The sequence below is a fragment of the Dermochelys coriacea genome, chromosome 7 (assembly GCF_009764565.3).
Source record: "Dermochelys coriacea isolate rDerCor1 chromosome 7, rDerCor1.pri.v4, whole genome shotgun sequence".
NCBI lineage: Eukaryota > Metazoa > Chordata > Testudines > Dermochelyidae > Dermochelys > Dermochelys coriacea.
Window position 1 is genome coordinate 57,947,624 of NC_050074.1, and position 15,948 is coordinate 57,963,571.

Below are 15,948 nucleotides of genomic sequence, written 5' to 3' on the forward strand. Positions count from 1 at the left end.
CTACCACATGGCTTATGCATAAGAAAAAAAATTTAGAAATAGGAAACTACACAGCCATAGCTATGGGATGCACTGAAATGCAGATACTTGCCCTAGCTACTTTGGAACATGAAATGTTCTGGGTTATATTGGGAATATTAAGGGTTTGATGCATTTGTTAAAACAAAGAAATAGATCATTGTTTGACACTTATCAATATGAATGGATGAAATAAGTTTCCAGTATTGTAAAACCAGACTTGTTAATCGGAGAAATTGCTGTCAAAATTGCACACCAACAGTCACTGGAGGCAAAAGGTATTGAAGGTTAGCCCACTCCCCATATTACACATGGGATCCTTCTGGCTACCTTGGACCTTGAGCCAGTGGGCTGGGGAGGGAGGGAAGCTATTGGACACTAGAAGTTGTACCGAATGGACTCCTCAAAAGTGGGTGTGCCTCACCTTGCCTTTTGCCCCAGAACCTTGTAGTAAAGATACATCACTAGGATCATGTATGTGGGATGAATTGGAATCACAAACTCAAATTGCCTCATAGTACCGTCTCTTGAATAGGATACATAGAAAGTGACACTGACGATTATACATCTTCGTGTCAAAAGGGGGATTATGATCATATTAAAGAAATTCTGTATTAAAGTCACAAATGAATTTGATTCCCCATGGTTTGAATTCCAGGGTATTACTGGTTAAGAGGTCTCTTGGTCTTTGGTACTGTTTCTCTCCCTCTATGTGTGAAACTTGCAAGCTGCTAATTGTGTTAGTACATTCTAAGAGGGAGTCTGTTCTCAAAGCAATTCTTTGCAACAACAACTACTCACACAGAGAGACTCAAAGCAATACTCTGTAACAGTCGAAACAGCACCCAGAGACTCCCCGCCCTTTTGTTGTATTCATCTCGCTTTGTTAACAATTGTGATTAAAATAGAGATGGGGGATGTATGTGGATGGATGCTTGGTGTGGATAATAACTGAATGATCAGGGAGGTGCCAGCCTAAGAATCCAATGTCCATCGGCTGAAGAAGGCATCAAGTGGAAATAACCAGAAGACCCCCAGAGGGCAGACTAGAATCCACCCAACAGCCTCAAGAATGGGAGTGCCAAAGAGCAAGATAACATCTGGCAGCATGGAGCAGTCAGGAATGTGCCATCTGCTGATTGATTCAGCAACAGCATGATGAAGCAATTCCCATAGACTGGCATAGGAAAAAATTCCCATAAAAATGGACTCTAGAAAGTGAGAATTTTGGGGTCTGATTCTGCAAACCAACTTCTAGGAGCATCAGATGTGCATTGACAAGGCCCTGCTCCCTCCTCATGTCCAGGCCACCCGGCCAATGGCTTGGCCTGAGCAACTCTAAGGCTGGTAACTATGATAACAACCTTGCAGAACATGTGTGCGTGCATATGAATGAATGTGTGAATAAATATGAGATTGAATTGAATGTTATAGCTATAACTAACTGCTTACTATGATTCTTTCTGTATTCACAATAAATGTGGTATTTTGCCTTTTCCCCCTTAATAAGATCCTGCTGGTTTTTATTTTATTGGTATAACAAACGTACCCTGGGAGCCAATGCCAGCGCTGTGAAATGACTCCAGCTCTCCTGCATTGCAGGCCAATGATTTCACCACAAGTCCCTCCTTGCTCTGAGAGTCTAGTCTGATTGTCAAAGGGCTGAGCAAGCTCCCATCAAAGTCAGTAGGAATTGGAGGTTCTCAGCTCCCCTGAAAATCCAGCCCAATACTGGATTTATATTAAGGCCCTGATTCAGCAAAGCACCAAAGCATGCACTTAACTAGGAGCCAGTGCTCAAGTCTTACTGAAGGCAAATGGGAGAGTGAGGGGTGGAATAACCAAGCAAAAAGAGCAGGATAGGTAGATATCTATTTAAATACAACCATGAGTTGAACACCCTCACCGCATTGACCCCACAGCTCCAAGGATTAATTGTTTGGTTTGCTGAGGTCCAAAACTTAGTGACACAAACAGTCCCCCCCAAGCTAAACCCCACTCACTGGTCTAGTTAGACTGGCAGCCATCAGGAGGCTACTTGCTTCCCCATCTGTCTAGGCCAGAGAAATCCACTAAGTCCTGCAGCCACTCCAACAGGCCTCTCCCTGGGGTCAGTTCTGTGACCTCAGCTCTGCTGCAGCGGCTCCGATTAGTTCCCATAGCAAAATCAGCTCAGCACCATCGCTGCCCGTCAGGGCACTGGGCAGCCAGCTCTGCACTCCAGCTAGAGCTCACTATAAAACCAGCTCTGTACTACCATCATTACTCCATGCAGGCCTGGTCCAAAGGAAGCTTTGTGCCAATACCACCAGTCAGTGCCAATACCCCAAAATTACTCCACATGGGGCTCAGAACTTCCAAACAGGAACCTGGAGCAAAGCAAGGCCCCAGTCCACAGAGTCCCTGCTCCTTGAAATAGCACTCCCTGTCTTGCTAACAGAGCTCTCCAGCCTCTCATGCTGAATTTCAATCCAGTTCCCAAATCAGAGCCCACCTCCTGTATGCTCACGGTGACCCACTTTCTCCTGGGCATGTCTTGCCCAATTCCCTCTCATGTGAACAATGACAGTAACAATCCGTTAGTGTTGATACAATCAGATCATAGACAAATTCCAGCTAAGGCACCAAAACACAGCATGCAGAACTAGGGGTGAGCAACACCATCATTCATGTAGATGAGGCTGGCCCCAGCTGGCTTTTTCCCCTGTAGAGGGAGCAGAGATCAAAGTCTTCTTGCATTGGGACTTCCCGCAGCTGGCCCCCTTCATACTGCCACACCCAGTATACTCACACAACAAGTTCCCTCACACTCACTCCCTCATTGACAGGTCTCCTGTCTAGCTACTTCCCCAGGTCATACATCCACTCACTCTAGCCAACACCCTTCATGTAACCTGCTAGCCCCACTGTCATGGGGTACACTCACCTCTAGGGCCCGTCCTCCTGGCTGCTCAGGGGAGTATCTCCCTCCAGGTCTGACACCCCCTTCTGCTGCTTGCTCATGCACCCTGCCACCTCTCTCTCTCCAGCATACTCTATTTTCATGGCACAGCCCTTTAACCAGGTCACTCTAGTCCTCCCCTTCCAGAGGAATCAAAATCTCTCCATACATGCTGCCTCCAGCAGTCTTCCCCATCCCATCCCATCCCATCCACTGCCCAGACTGCCACTTCCCCAGTGGCTGGGAGCACAGAGGGGGCCCACCCTCTACTCTGGGTTCTAGCTCAGGGACCTTCTAATCAGTAGCTAAGGTCTGTACCATCTGACCTCTTTCTGCCATTTCCCCAAGCCTTTTCCTACACCCTCTCCCCTAGGTTTCCCTCCTTCTCCCTCTAACATTGAAAGAGTAGCTGTCAACTCCCTCGCTACAGTCTCTTTTCTACCACTGGCTTTATCTTAGCCCTACCCATTCCTTCTTAGCTGAGCCCATCATTCAGGGTGATTGCTTAGGCCACCTAATTCCTCTCAGCTGCAGCCTATCCAATTAATTGTCAGCCTCACTAACCCCTTCTGGGCTAGTGTGGGGGTGAACACCCTATCACACCCACCTCCTGGTTCTGAGCACAATCCCACCTTGGATGCCATCCAATCCACCCAGACCCCTTGTTCAGAACCCTCCCACTCCCCCACGCATCCATCCCCCCCACCCCTAAGAACCACCTCCTGCCAGGCTCTGATCCACTCATCCCTGAACCTTCTCCCTTTCCCGGCTCAGAATCCATCTCCTATTCCTGCTGCTCCTCACAGCTCAGAACTTCACCACACAGACTCCCCTCATCTTTCCTGATGACCCCTCCATGGACCTGAGAAAACTAATCTCAGAGCAAGCTGAGAAAAGGGCTATACCAGTCTGATAATTTATTCACCATGAACAACTAGCCCAGCTGTAATTAAAAGGCCCTCCTGCCTTCCTCAGTGCTCTCTGAGGTATGGGGACTCAGTTTAAATTAACGCATTTGCCCAAATCCAGACTTAAATATGCCAGTCCTTAGTGTTCTATCCCTTCCTGACATCAGGGCATCAAGCAAACTATTGTTGTCTTTTTGCCATGTAATAGCAGAGGGGCAGGCCTTGCTGATTGGCTCCCTATTGGATGAGAAATCAATGATGTGAACTGTGGTGATTTTACTACTGTAACTTTTTTGTGTATGTTACATACATTAGCCCTGGAACAGAGTTGGTCACAAACCACATCAGGCAATCTCCTCTTTAAGGAACATCAGCCAAATTCCAGTGCTCAGTTCCCAGGGAGCAACTCTTCCTCAACAACTGTTGGAGAGGTTTGCTAGTTAGATTAAGGCAAGGGGCAAACTCTCCTGCTATTTGCAACAGCTCCCCTCAAAATAAACTGCATCACAAAACTAATAATTCAAGCATTTGTTCAAAGACTGACCAGTGCTCTCACAGTAAGGAAAAGAACTTATAAGACTGTGTGTCACAGCACCACCTGTTGACTCCTGCAATCACACTAGTCACAAGAATTTGGGGCTGTTGTACTATTCCATTCACAGGTGGCACAAGCAATTCCTACATCTGTTCCCACTCATTCCTCGGGCACTTCACCACTATTCCTGCATTGATAGGGCTAATTCTTGCCTTTAAAGCACAGCCCTGGGCTGGGGGTAGAGGAGAGCCTCCTGACTGCCAGAGGCACAGTCCTTCCCTCTGCTCCCTGTTGCACACAGAGGAGGTGCAAGTTGCCCCTTCAAAAAGAATGGTCACCCCTATGTCACGGATGCTGGGCAACAGCGAGGAAAGGTGCAAAGCTGTGGTCCTGTCTCCTTCTCACCCGCACTGAGCCATGGCACAGAAGGGCCACTTCAATGGGTGTGAGGCATTGAGTGATCTTTAGTTCCTGACAGCGTAGGGCATCTATAGATTTCTCATAATGCCCTCTGGTGGCCCATCTAAACAGTGGCTCTTGGCAGTCACCCTGACCACTACATCCACCTCGGGGGGGGGGGGGGGGAGGGCATGAACACTACAACATGACTCTCGCCCAGGGAGCAAAGGATCTCTCTAGGGGTGGTCGGTGGTGCTTGAGTAAAGAAATGCTTGGGAATAGCTGTGCTGTGCACAGCTAACGGTTTGATGTCCCTCCCAGGTTCACTTCTGTGTCTCTGACCCCTGGGAAACACCCAGGAGAAGAGGACAGCAGCTCTAAGCCTCCGTTGCCAAAGAACTGCTCTGTGTCTGGCAGCCTAACACAAGTGTGGACTTAAGCACTCAGCAGCGTCCTTTCCATCTGCTGGCTGGGCTGCGGCCCACACATTGCCCCAGCTGAGACCCTGCAGCCAGCTGCACCAGATGAGCCCAAAACAAGCCAAGTGGCTTGGGCAAGCCCAGCTGAGCTCGTCTCAGTTGTTGTCTACAGGCTGTAGAGACTCATTCTGGATACCCCATCCCACGTCCTGTAAGGGCTACAAACCAGACTCCAATGCTGCAGACAGGGCCTGCCAGAAGCTTAAAGACCCCCACAAGAGCTCTGCAGAGATCCAGGCAGCACTCTGCCAGATCTAAGAGAGTGGGGTTTGTGTGTGCTTAGCTAAGTCCCCAAGCCTTGGGCTTGCTACTCCTTTAAAAAGGTGTCAGCAGTGCTTCTCCCCTGGAGGCCTTATGGTGTTTGCTGGTCTGCAGGGAGGGCCCTGACTGCCTTAGGCAGATCTGGCTCACACCCCCAGCTTGTGCACTCACTGGTGCCTGCAGCCAAGTTACAGCTGCCTTGTGCACATTCTTCTGTCTCCCACTCCCATCACAGCTACACAAGAACAGGGATAATTTGGCCAATTCAGTTGGACGGGGAGGGGAAAAAAAGCCTCCCTTTGCCTGTGTCTCCCACATAGTGTGATCATATGTCCCAATTTTTTAGGGACAGTCCTGATTTTTGGGTCTTTTTCTTTTATCGGCTCCTATTGCTCCCCACCCACTATCCCGATCTTTCTCATTTGCTGTCTGGTCACCCTACTCCCACAGTTTCCCCCATCTGCTTCTGTTAATCACAGCCTACCCCCAGCCACACACTCAAAGACAAAACAACCCATGAGCCAGGAAAAGCCGGATGTTCGTGTGCTTGTATTATAGATGGTGCCAAATCCAGAGTGGTGGCAACAGTGGAAAGAGCCCCAGCCTGCCTCCTAGTGTGCTAATGTTAGTGTCTCACACTGACACCTACTTGGGCTTCCGTGTGCCCCAGCTCAGGAGGTTTTGCAGGGGAAAGATTATCCAGCGTGATGCTACGAATGAGGCATGATGGGGCATGGTAGCTGCACCCTAGAATTCAAGTTACCAGGGATAAGCTAAGCCCAAGCTACAAACTCATGCCCTAGTGAAGTTCCTGGTTCAATCTCCAGTGTGTTGGTCCAGAGGACATCCGTCCCAATTTCAGCTGCTAAGTGTTCTCGTCTAGGGTTCGGCGCCTTTGGATCTTGCTTTGGCCCCTAGCCCCACACATTTGTTGGGACATAAGGCCCAGAGCTGGGCAGGAAATGGTTTCCCTTCCTGGGAATATTTTCAGGAGTTCAAAAAAAATTTGCATCCCAAATTGGGTGGGAAAAGTCAAAGTCTCAAAAATTGTCTCACATGGAAAAAGCGATTTTTTTTTTTTTTGTTCAGGTCAATCAAAACATCAGATGCACAACGGTAACAAAACCAGGGCCCAGGATTAAGTGACTATGTGCGGTCTGGCATGATGGAGTACTACCCCTGGGGATGTAATCAAGGATGTCCTGCCCCAGCCTAGGGATGGGCTGTCTAAACAGCAAAAGGGAGCTGGGGGAGAGAGCGGGGAGTAGAAGTCATGTGGACTGCAATGGGTTCTCTGAGGCTCCTACAAACTCAAAGACATGGTGTTATGTTTGGGAGCTCTGAACAAGGATCCTGTGCTGAGGACCTTGTTTGCTGTAATTGCGTCTGTCCTGAAGCCTTATTAACAGAGAACATGGTATTTTGTTAGTGCACATTGGCTTCTCCTCTTCCCCACCTGCTTCTGCTGTCAAAGAGAACCTCTCCCTGCCATACTCAGGGGAAATCAAGGGGGCACACCTGCAGTGCCAATTTCAACCACAAGGAGCCATGCAGGTACTATCCCCACCTTTACATCTTGTAGCTAGAAAAGGGGAAAAGAGACAGGATTCTCTGGATTCATTTCACATTTCTGCTAACGAATCTTGTCTAGTCCAGGAAAAAGGTGTGTTAGCTAACAGGTTTTAATTAAGAGCTGTTTAAAAACGTTAGCAACTAGTATAGACAGGGTTTGGTGCATTTATACCCTCTCCTAAGGTGGGCTGTTACCAGCTAATTCATTTTTAAAAGTGTTAAAGAATCAAAAGCATTGACAGGAATAAAACTTGATAATTCTTTTTCCTCTTAATTCACTCACTCAATCATGAATGTTTGAGTGAACTACACTTTATTCACAAAAAAACAAGCAAAACCACCAAGATTGTTATTGTGAATAAACAGCCACAGGAGTATTTGTGCTAAGAATGCTCTGGAAGTCATGTTGAAAAGCTCTTTTATTATTTGCCTAAAAGGTCCATCAAAGAATTACCAGTAAGTAATCAAAGGTGTGATCAGAACTAGAGACAAGACTGATAAAGCTGAGATTGTCCAATCAGAAAATAGAAACAATGCCATCTGACTCAGGTGACCAATCACAATACCTGAAGAGTGAATCAGGAATAGCAAATAATCATATGTAACCCTTCTGCCCGTCAGAATTGGCAGCAACAAAGGCTGGGTTCAGTATCTAGCGGTTCCTTTTCAATAACATGATGCAAAACTGGCTTGAGCCCCACCCAGTGACCTGGGACAATTACGTCCCACCCCACTGGGTGCCTCTAAGAGGCAATACTTCCCCTCTCTCAAGCACAGAGTCTGAGTGTAGCAAAAGCCTTTTAATAAAGGAGGGAAACAATGCAGCATTATGTTGGGGAAACACACAAATAGGATTCATAACACAAACCATGAGCAAAAGACCCACCCCCAAGTAAGTTGGGCAGTTTCCTAATAAAATAATGGAGCAAAGAATAAAGTGAAAAAAACTGTCAATGTCTAGAAGGTAAACAGCAAGGTACACTAAATAAACTATTTGGAGCGTTTCTTAAGTGTTTTAAGATCTTTGGAAAACATTGGAAAAATAAACAGTTGAAGTGAATTTTACGTTTCCTTTTTTTCCCCCTTAAACTTGACATTTGTTTTTGCAGAGTGGATTTAAACTCCCACGAAATTGTGTGGACTCATTGTTCAAGAAAGGGGAAACGTCAGGGAAAGTTTAAGCCAAAGAAGCCTTCTTGCACCTGTAATCAATATCCATCTTTACCCAGGAGAACAATCCCAGCCATGATTCAGCTCCTGGTGAGGCTGTAACTTGATTTGAAGGCTCATTGTCATTTGTCACCCCAAAGAGCAATTTCATCTGAAACCCTGCATCCAATTAGAGACTCACAATGTATTGCTCTCTCGTTATTAATAGTGTGCTTACAACACATCCTGGGCTTCATCATCACTGGAGGACTGGCACTGGTTCCTCTGAGTGACTGTAAGCTATTTATTTTCCCAAAGGTTAGATTCCTTCCCTTTTGTTGTTTCACTTACAGAGTTTAGGGAAATCTGCATCCATTTCACAATAGCTGTTTTCATCTAGCTGGAAACACAGAAGCAGATTCCCAGGGCCTGCAAAGTCCTTTCAGTGTAGCTGAGTCATGGACAGCCCACCAATCTACAGCACTCCAGGTGCTATAGGTTTCCTAGAGGAACCGATAATGATGCTAAATGTTGTTGGTGTTGAAGTCCCCACGGTTTATTGTAGATTAACTCTTGTAAGCAGCTGGGAAGCATTACAGCCTGTACAAATCTGAAAGTTGTCCTGCCATATTTATCTTGCACGACAAATGCTTGCAAGATTTGTCTATAATTTTAACTGTAGGAAGCAGAAAGGAATATCACTGTGCAGGAATGCTCCCACTTTGGTTTGGGATCATCCCCTAACTCTCGGTTTCTGGATCAGTGCACCAACTAAACCTAGACTTTGTAAGTGGAGGTAGGATGACAAACATTGTCTGGATCTTGGTGATAATTAAATCAATGACTGTATTTTATTTATTTATTTTGGACAGGATCAGAGACCTGAATATTTATTCCACTAACACATGCTGCTATGGGCCAAAACCTTCTATCAGAATTGCCCGCTCTGGGCCTTCAATGGGTGATAGCTAGTCCTTGGCGCAATGCAGACACACGTTGGAGCTGAACTTTGGAACAGGAGTGAGAATAAGGAACACAAAATCCCACTCACTCATCCTGAACAGACTAGTATCTCCTCCAAAGAGAGAGAAGAGCCTGTTCAAGCGGGATGCCTACCATTATGTGGCACCCTCATGAGCTCATGGATCTGATCAAACTTGAGAGAGAAAATCATGCTGAACCAATGAGCCTGAGAGTCAAAGATTAGTGAAGTGTCATGATCATATACTAAATGCAACCAGACACATTAACAGCTTCTCCTTCAGGAGCACCCCGACAGCTCACCGTGGCTGGCTGGTGAACTGAGAAGGACGAAGCAGGATGCCTTGCTAGCCCTGCCAGCAAAGGGCTGGGAGTCCTGCTTCGTGTGGGTATCGCATTGAGAGGGTGCATGCCCTAGCCCACCCGCATCTGCATTAGTTGGGGGAACTTGTGGATATTTTCCACCACTGATGTCGCTTGGGGGTTGGTTGGGAGGCTGGTTACCAGGGGATTTGGGGAGGGGGAGTGTCTGAAGTTCTAAAAGTAGGGGATTCATTGTGGGGGGCATGCTGGTGAAAGTCTATCCCTCTCCTTTGTTTGGTTTGCTGGGATATGTTTCCTTCCCTGGGCCAGATGCAGATTAATCCCAGGTGGGAATGTAGGGTGAGTCTTGGTGCCATTGGTTGGGTCTGTTGTCTTGTGTGTGCTGCTTAATGCAAGGCCAGCAGTGAATAACATCAACCATTCCTGATCTCCTGAGAGATGAGGGTCCTGGGTTTGCATGTATGATTCTGCAGGACAGGGGCCCAGTCCCTTCCAACCAGGAATTGGAGGCAGCATGAACCAAGTGGGTGGGAAGGTGGCAGCCTGAAGGCTCTGAGATCTGGGCACAGCAAAACCTCTGCCCAGGCAATAGAGCTCCTCACTGCCGTGATGTGAAAGGCATCAAGGTGCCCAGCACCTTGTTAACCCTAATGCAGATGACGAGTGGCCTGAATCAGCTCAGGATTTCATGGCCACCATGACATCTGAGGGCTCATCCTAAGAGTCTAAAGGCTCAGTCAGTCAAGCCACCACACTCTGGATCAGGTGTCCGCCTACATATAAGATGCTGGAGGAAGGATTGTTACACCCCTGGCATGGTGTATCACTGCCTCCTCCAGTCTGACCATTCGCTAAGGCTCCCATGCCTCAGGCTTCTTGGTGGAAGGACCATGTCATGGCTGACCATTTACCAAGGTTCTTGTGCCGCAGGCTACTTTGCCTTTTGTTTTTCCTGGCGTTTATCTCAAGTTTTTCCCATTAATTAACTGGTGAATGAAAGGAAAAGCCCCTGTGTAAATATTTGTGGTTTGAAAAGGCCAGCTCAAAGTGGTTAGGAATTGATTCCTCTTTATTAAAACACCTTTCATCTAGCGAATGTTCTACCAGCAATCGATACATCATTAAATCCTTATGGATGTCTTACAGTCATGCTGCTTCCCAGGGCTTGTGCTGTTCAAGCCAGGCTTCCCTCTGTTGTTCTGTGACCAACCTCATTTCCCAGCGCTGCCCCTAATTCCCTGTGGGACCTTGGCCAGTCAATTTCTCTCCCCTCTCCCCCCCCATTGTGGTAGCACCTTGGAGCCCCCAGTCATGGAGCAGGACCCCAATGTACCAAGTGCTGTACAAACCCAGAACAAAAAGACAGTCCCTACCCTGAAGAGTTTAGTCTGTCTTGGCTACTTAAACTGTAAGGTCTAGATCCTCAAAGGTATTTAGGCACCTTATCCAATAGAAGTTAAGTGCCTAAATACCTTTGAAGTACTGATCTTCAGTTCCTTGTGGCAGGGACTATCTTTTTGTTGGGAGCCTGGGTCCATGGCTGAGACATCTAAGCAATATCACACCACAAATAATAATAATAGTTGGGGTAATGTGGCTGCTTCTGCCCCCTTTTCAGGGTTCCCAGCACAGGATTGGTGTTCACATTCTTTTAGAGAATGCAGGTAGGATTTTCAGCATCACTTGGGGGATTTGAGTGCCCAGTTCCCATTAAGTTTGTTGGACACCGGAGAGTCCAGATCCCTTTGAAGATTTCACCCCACATCTCTGGTTCTTTCTAACCTGGGTTATTCCCGCACTCCAGTGATCCACAAGGTGGTGCTGCAAGTCCAGTTTTGTTTGGTGGCATCCAGTATTTGGGACCTGTTTGTCTCTCTATCTCATTCTGAGAAATAGATAGTTTTTTTCACCCATTTATTTGAAAGTGAAGGGCCTGATCCTGCCCTCGTTGCGGTCACTGGGAGGTTTGCCGTTGACTTCAACGACAGAAGGATCGTCCCCTAAAAAACAGCAGCTGAGTCTGCCACAGCACAAGATGTTCATTGTCCTGCTTAGTCGGATGCATGTAGCCCTGTGGCGGTGGCACATACATCATACAGCCCCTCACTCCAGAGCTGAGCCCACCAGCTGTCAGGGCATCAGAGCTTGGGGGCCAGTGAGGGTGGGGATAGGTTACTGCTACACCCCTAGGCCCTGATTCTGCAGTCTGGACCCCTGCACTGAGCTCCAGTGTGGAGCCCCATGAATCTGACTGCAGGAGCAAGGCCTGAATTTTAAGCCCTGCAGCTAGAGAGCACCACAGTTGCTTAAGCTGGCCTTGTCCATCGTTCCTTCCTGACCACAGCTGTTGTGCAGGGCTTAGGTTTAAAGGGACGGAGTACAAAGGTTATAGTTTTAAGGCTAGATTATTGTGCCTTTAGTCACTTCCCCGGAGTGAGGGATGGTGCATAAACTGCCGTGGCGGGGGTGGGGAGGGTCTGTTGCTCAGAGCCCTCACTCTGATTGCCCCCTGCTCCAGTAACATGTTGCTGGCTTATACCAGGGACAAATTAGGACAGGCCCTGCATGGCCAGCAAACAGAGGGGGCTGAAGCCAAGCCTTCACTCATTCTCCACCCCATCCTGCTGGGGGGGGGGGGGTTCTCACTCCCCTGTCCTGCAGAGGCGTGTACTCCAAGCCCCTCTCTGGCCCTCCCTGATTTGGCACCCACTGCGGGGAGGGGGAGATGAGATTGTCCTTGCTTTGCTTACTTTAATGGAGTGAATACATTGAGCAGTCCAGGAGCAGAGCACGGCTGGGACCACTGGCGCTGATCCCAGCTGGAGCACAGAGGGGTGGGCTAGACAGATGTGACCCCGACAGTGCAGGTGGCCATTGAAAAAAATGCCAGCCAGCCACACAAATGGGAAGAGATGAGCTCCTCTGTGCCAGTTGCACAACCATGATCTCATGCTGCTAAGTGGCCCCAGCCCCTGCTTGTTTATCAGCAGGGGAAAGTGCCTCTGGTGGAACAGGCCCATTTGCCTGCGTCCAGCAAGCATGGCGTTGCTGCAGGGCCCTGTTTGCATTTGTTTGGTTCTTCGTCTCTCCCCTCCCCACTCCCGTGGCAGAATACCATAGGGCATGAACCATGATGGCACAGTCTGACTTGCACTGCTTTGCCCTACACCTCAGAAGAGCTTCTCCTGCCCCTGAGCATATCACAGAACTCTACAGAGAGGAGTTTGGTCCCACAGCACCGATAAGTGTAATTACTACCCTTGAACAAATGAACAAACTGAGGCACAGGGCAGCAACATGGGTCTCAACAGGAGTCAGTGGCCAAGTGAGGGCTAGAGCACAGGGCTCTTGGTCTAACAACCCCCCCGCTGCCGCCGCAACCTCTGACCTCTAGACCAGGAGAGCAGAGTAGAAGCAATGGGTTACCAACCGCTATATAGTACTGCACAACTAATGGTAGAGTTGTGTAACCTCGTCACTTCCCTGTTGCCACAGGGTAGGAAAAGTTTCACACTGAGAAGCCTACGAGGGTTGGGTAACATTTCTGCATCCATGCCCCTTCTAGATTTTTCCACGCATCCCCCTGAAAGCAAGCCCTGACTTCTAATTCCTGCCAGCTGGCAAACCCCTCAGGCATTCCCATGACACAAAGGGTGAACACAAACCCACGTATCTCCTACCACAGTGCTTCCCCCAAGGAAGGGAAATATCTGCATAGGAGAGATATGTTGCCACAGCTGCAGCGGGCTGGCAGGTCATGAGGACCTTCCCTGCCTCCCACCCGACAGGTTAAAACACCTGTGTGATCGCTCATGCTCCAATGGTGCCTAGTGTGGATTGCGAGTCACATGATGCTCACACAGCTTGGAGGTGGTGCGGAGCTTCCTGAGGAAGTGGGGTTGTCACCCTGGCTGGGGGCACATCCTCCTGACTCTCCTACCCTTTATAAAACTGGATGGAAACCTTACAATGAGGGAGACTGTGATGATTCATTGCAGTCCATATGACTTACGTAAACATCTTCAAGCACAACCACCTTGGGAATGTCAGGGTGGGGGAAGTGTCATGTCTCAGGATGGCATCACCAAAAGCTCCTAAGGGAGTTGGAGGTCCAGCTCAAGGGGATCTAGGCCTCTTTGAACACCCCATCCTAAATGCACATATCCTTGTTAATTTCAGGCGCGCAAAAAAGGGAGACTGGCTTCCGCAGGCAGATTCCTCTGCCCCATCAAAAAAATCACCAGGTTGCACATAATGGCTTTTGGTAATTACGCATTTAATTTGCCTGCTTGGAACAAGGAAGGAGCCGAGGGGTGAACTGCTGGTCAGAGCAGAACAGAGTTTGCAGGAACATTTCATCTTGTTCTCCCTGCACCACTGTCTGGCTCCTGAGCCACATTTTGTGCTCTCGGTCACAGCAGAGTAAAGGCAGAAGAACTTCACTGAGATAAATGGAGCGATTCTGTACACGGGAGCAGAATCAGGCCCACTGAGACCAGAATGTGGCTAAACATGTGTTCACAGGAAACATATTGGGCCCAGTTCTGATCTCGCACTAGTTGGATGTAACTCCCTTGTCTTCAACTGAGTTGTCCTGGCTTCCATTGGTGTCAGCAAGGGAGGAATCAACTCCATTGGTTTTGTAACTATGAATTCAGCACCCACCCACTCCTGCACCCCTTATTCCTGGGAGTAGCCCCGCTGAAGCCTTCCAAGATGTTTCATTTTGATTTCAAACCTTTTTTGAGGCACAATTTACTCCAATTTCAAAATGAACAAAAAAGCAATTTCAAGCCAAAACGCCATAACTTTTGTTCGGAAAGTGTCAAACTGGGTTGTTTTGATCATTTTGAAATTAAAAAATTATCAAGTTGAAACGGGCACTGTTTTGTGAACAGTTTCAGCTTTGACAAATTGGCCTTTTCCTGTGGGAAAAATGATTTGTTGAAAAATTCCTGAGCAGCTCTTTGTTGGGTACCCAGATCACATAGATTCCTTTAAAAATCTTAGCCTCTAAAGCAGATTTTCCATTTTCTATTTATTCAGGGCTATGGATTTTCTAGACATCCATTCCCAGATACTTATTCATTGCCAATGGTTTCCGTGCCTCCATTTCAACATCTTGCCTTTTCCCTTCAGATTTCTTCATTTATCACTGCCACAGAGATTCAGCAAGGCTGTCTTGTAATCACCTCCCACCTTCCCACCTGACGGAGGGAAGAGCAAAAATAGAATGGAAGGTGGAGGATCGTGCTAGCATTCTAGCTCCATAGAATGCACTCATATCCGACAGGGGCTTTGAGAAAAACAGACTACATTGACTTCAGTGGATTTATTCCTGATTTACACCCCATTGTAAGTGAGAGGAGAAACAGGCCTAATAGGGTTTCCCCTCAGTGTAATATATTGAGCCCAATTCTCCTCTCACTTATACTGGTTTGCAACCAATCAGGACTAACTCCACTAAGTCAATGGAGTAACTCAGGAGTAAAAAAAAATCATGTAAATGAAAAGTAAAGTAGACTCAAGCCAGTTGTACTCAAGGTTCAAACGGCCTGAGAATTTACACACCATTCTCCCCACTCACTGGCGAAGAATGAATGGAGCACTTAGTTGTGAAGCATCAAATTGGTATCATCACTGCTGCAGCTCCCAAAGGGGCATAGAGTATTGCTGCTTATGGATCAAGGGCCTAAGGAGCATCCTTAAAATGCTCTGGCTGGCTGCTCAATCTACATCTGTCACTGATTATCACATTGCACCACCAAAGTTTTAATGCCCCCTGATCGCTGGCAGTGTAGAACTCTTCCTTGGTTAATGTGCTTTGTAAGTCAAGTTTTTAGGACACAGACAAATCTCTCAGTCTCTGTCGAGGGGAGTTTCAGAGTAGCAGCCGTGTAAGTCTGTATTCGCAAAAAGGAAAGGAGTACTTGTGGCACCTTAGAGACTAACAAATTTATTAGAGCATAAGCTTTCGTGAGTTACAGCTCACTTCATCGGAGTGAGCTGTAACTCACGAAAGCATATGCTCTAATAAATTTGTTAGTCTCTAAGGTGCCACAAGTACTCCTTTTCTTTTTGTCGAGGGGAGTGTTAACGAGCAAGTAATGAGATGCTTATTTCATCCTCTCTGGGTATTTTGGGGGACCTTCCGCAACATCACAGCAGGAATTATTATTCAGTCAGGACCCTCGACGACCGATCATTAATCAACATGACAGATACTGACAATGCAGATTAGAAGAAGGGGGCTTAATTTCAGAAAGTTTTCCCAGGGGACTGCTCATACAGGGGCCTCTGTGCCATTTGCACAGGGGAAGGGAATAAACCTGAATGATAGAATGGGAGAACGCTGGGATTTCAACCCCATTGTAGAATGTG

General features: G+C 47.6%; 1 long non-coding RNA gene across 1 annotated transcript; it reads left to right on the forward strand.

Moving 5' to 3' along the window:
• The first annotated feature begins 8,510 nt into the window (after window positions 1-8,510).
• On the forward strand, window positions 8,511-9,975 carry LOC119859191. The gene is made up of 2 exons (XR_005294135.2): window positions 8,511-8,580; window positions 9,135-9,975. It is a non-coding gene; the product is annotated as an uncharacterized LOC119859191 (long non-coding RNA).
• Window positions 9,976-15,948: the final 5,973 nt, after the last annotated feature.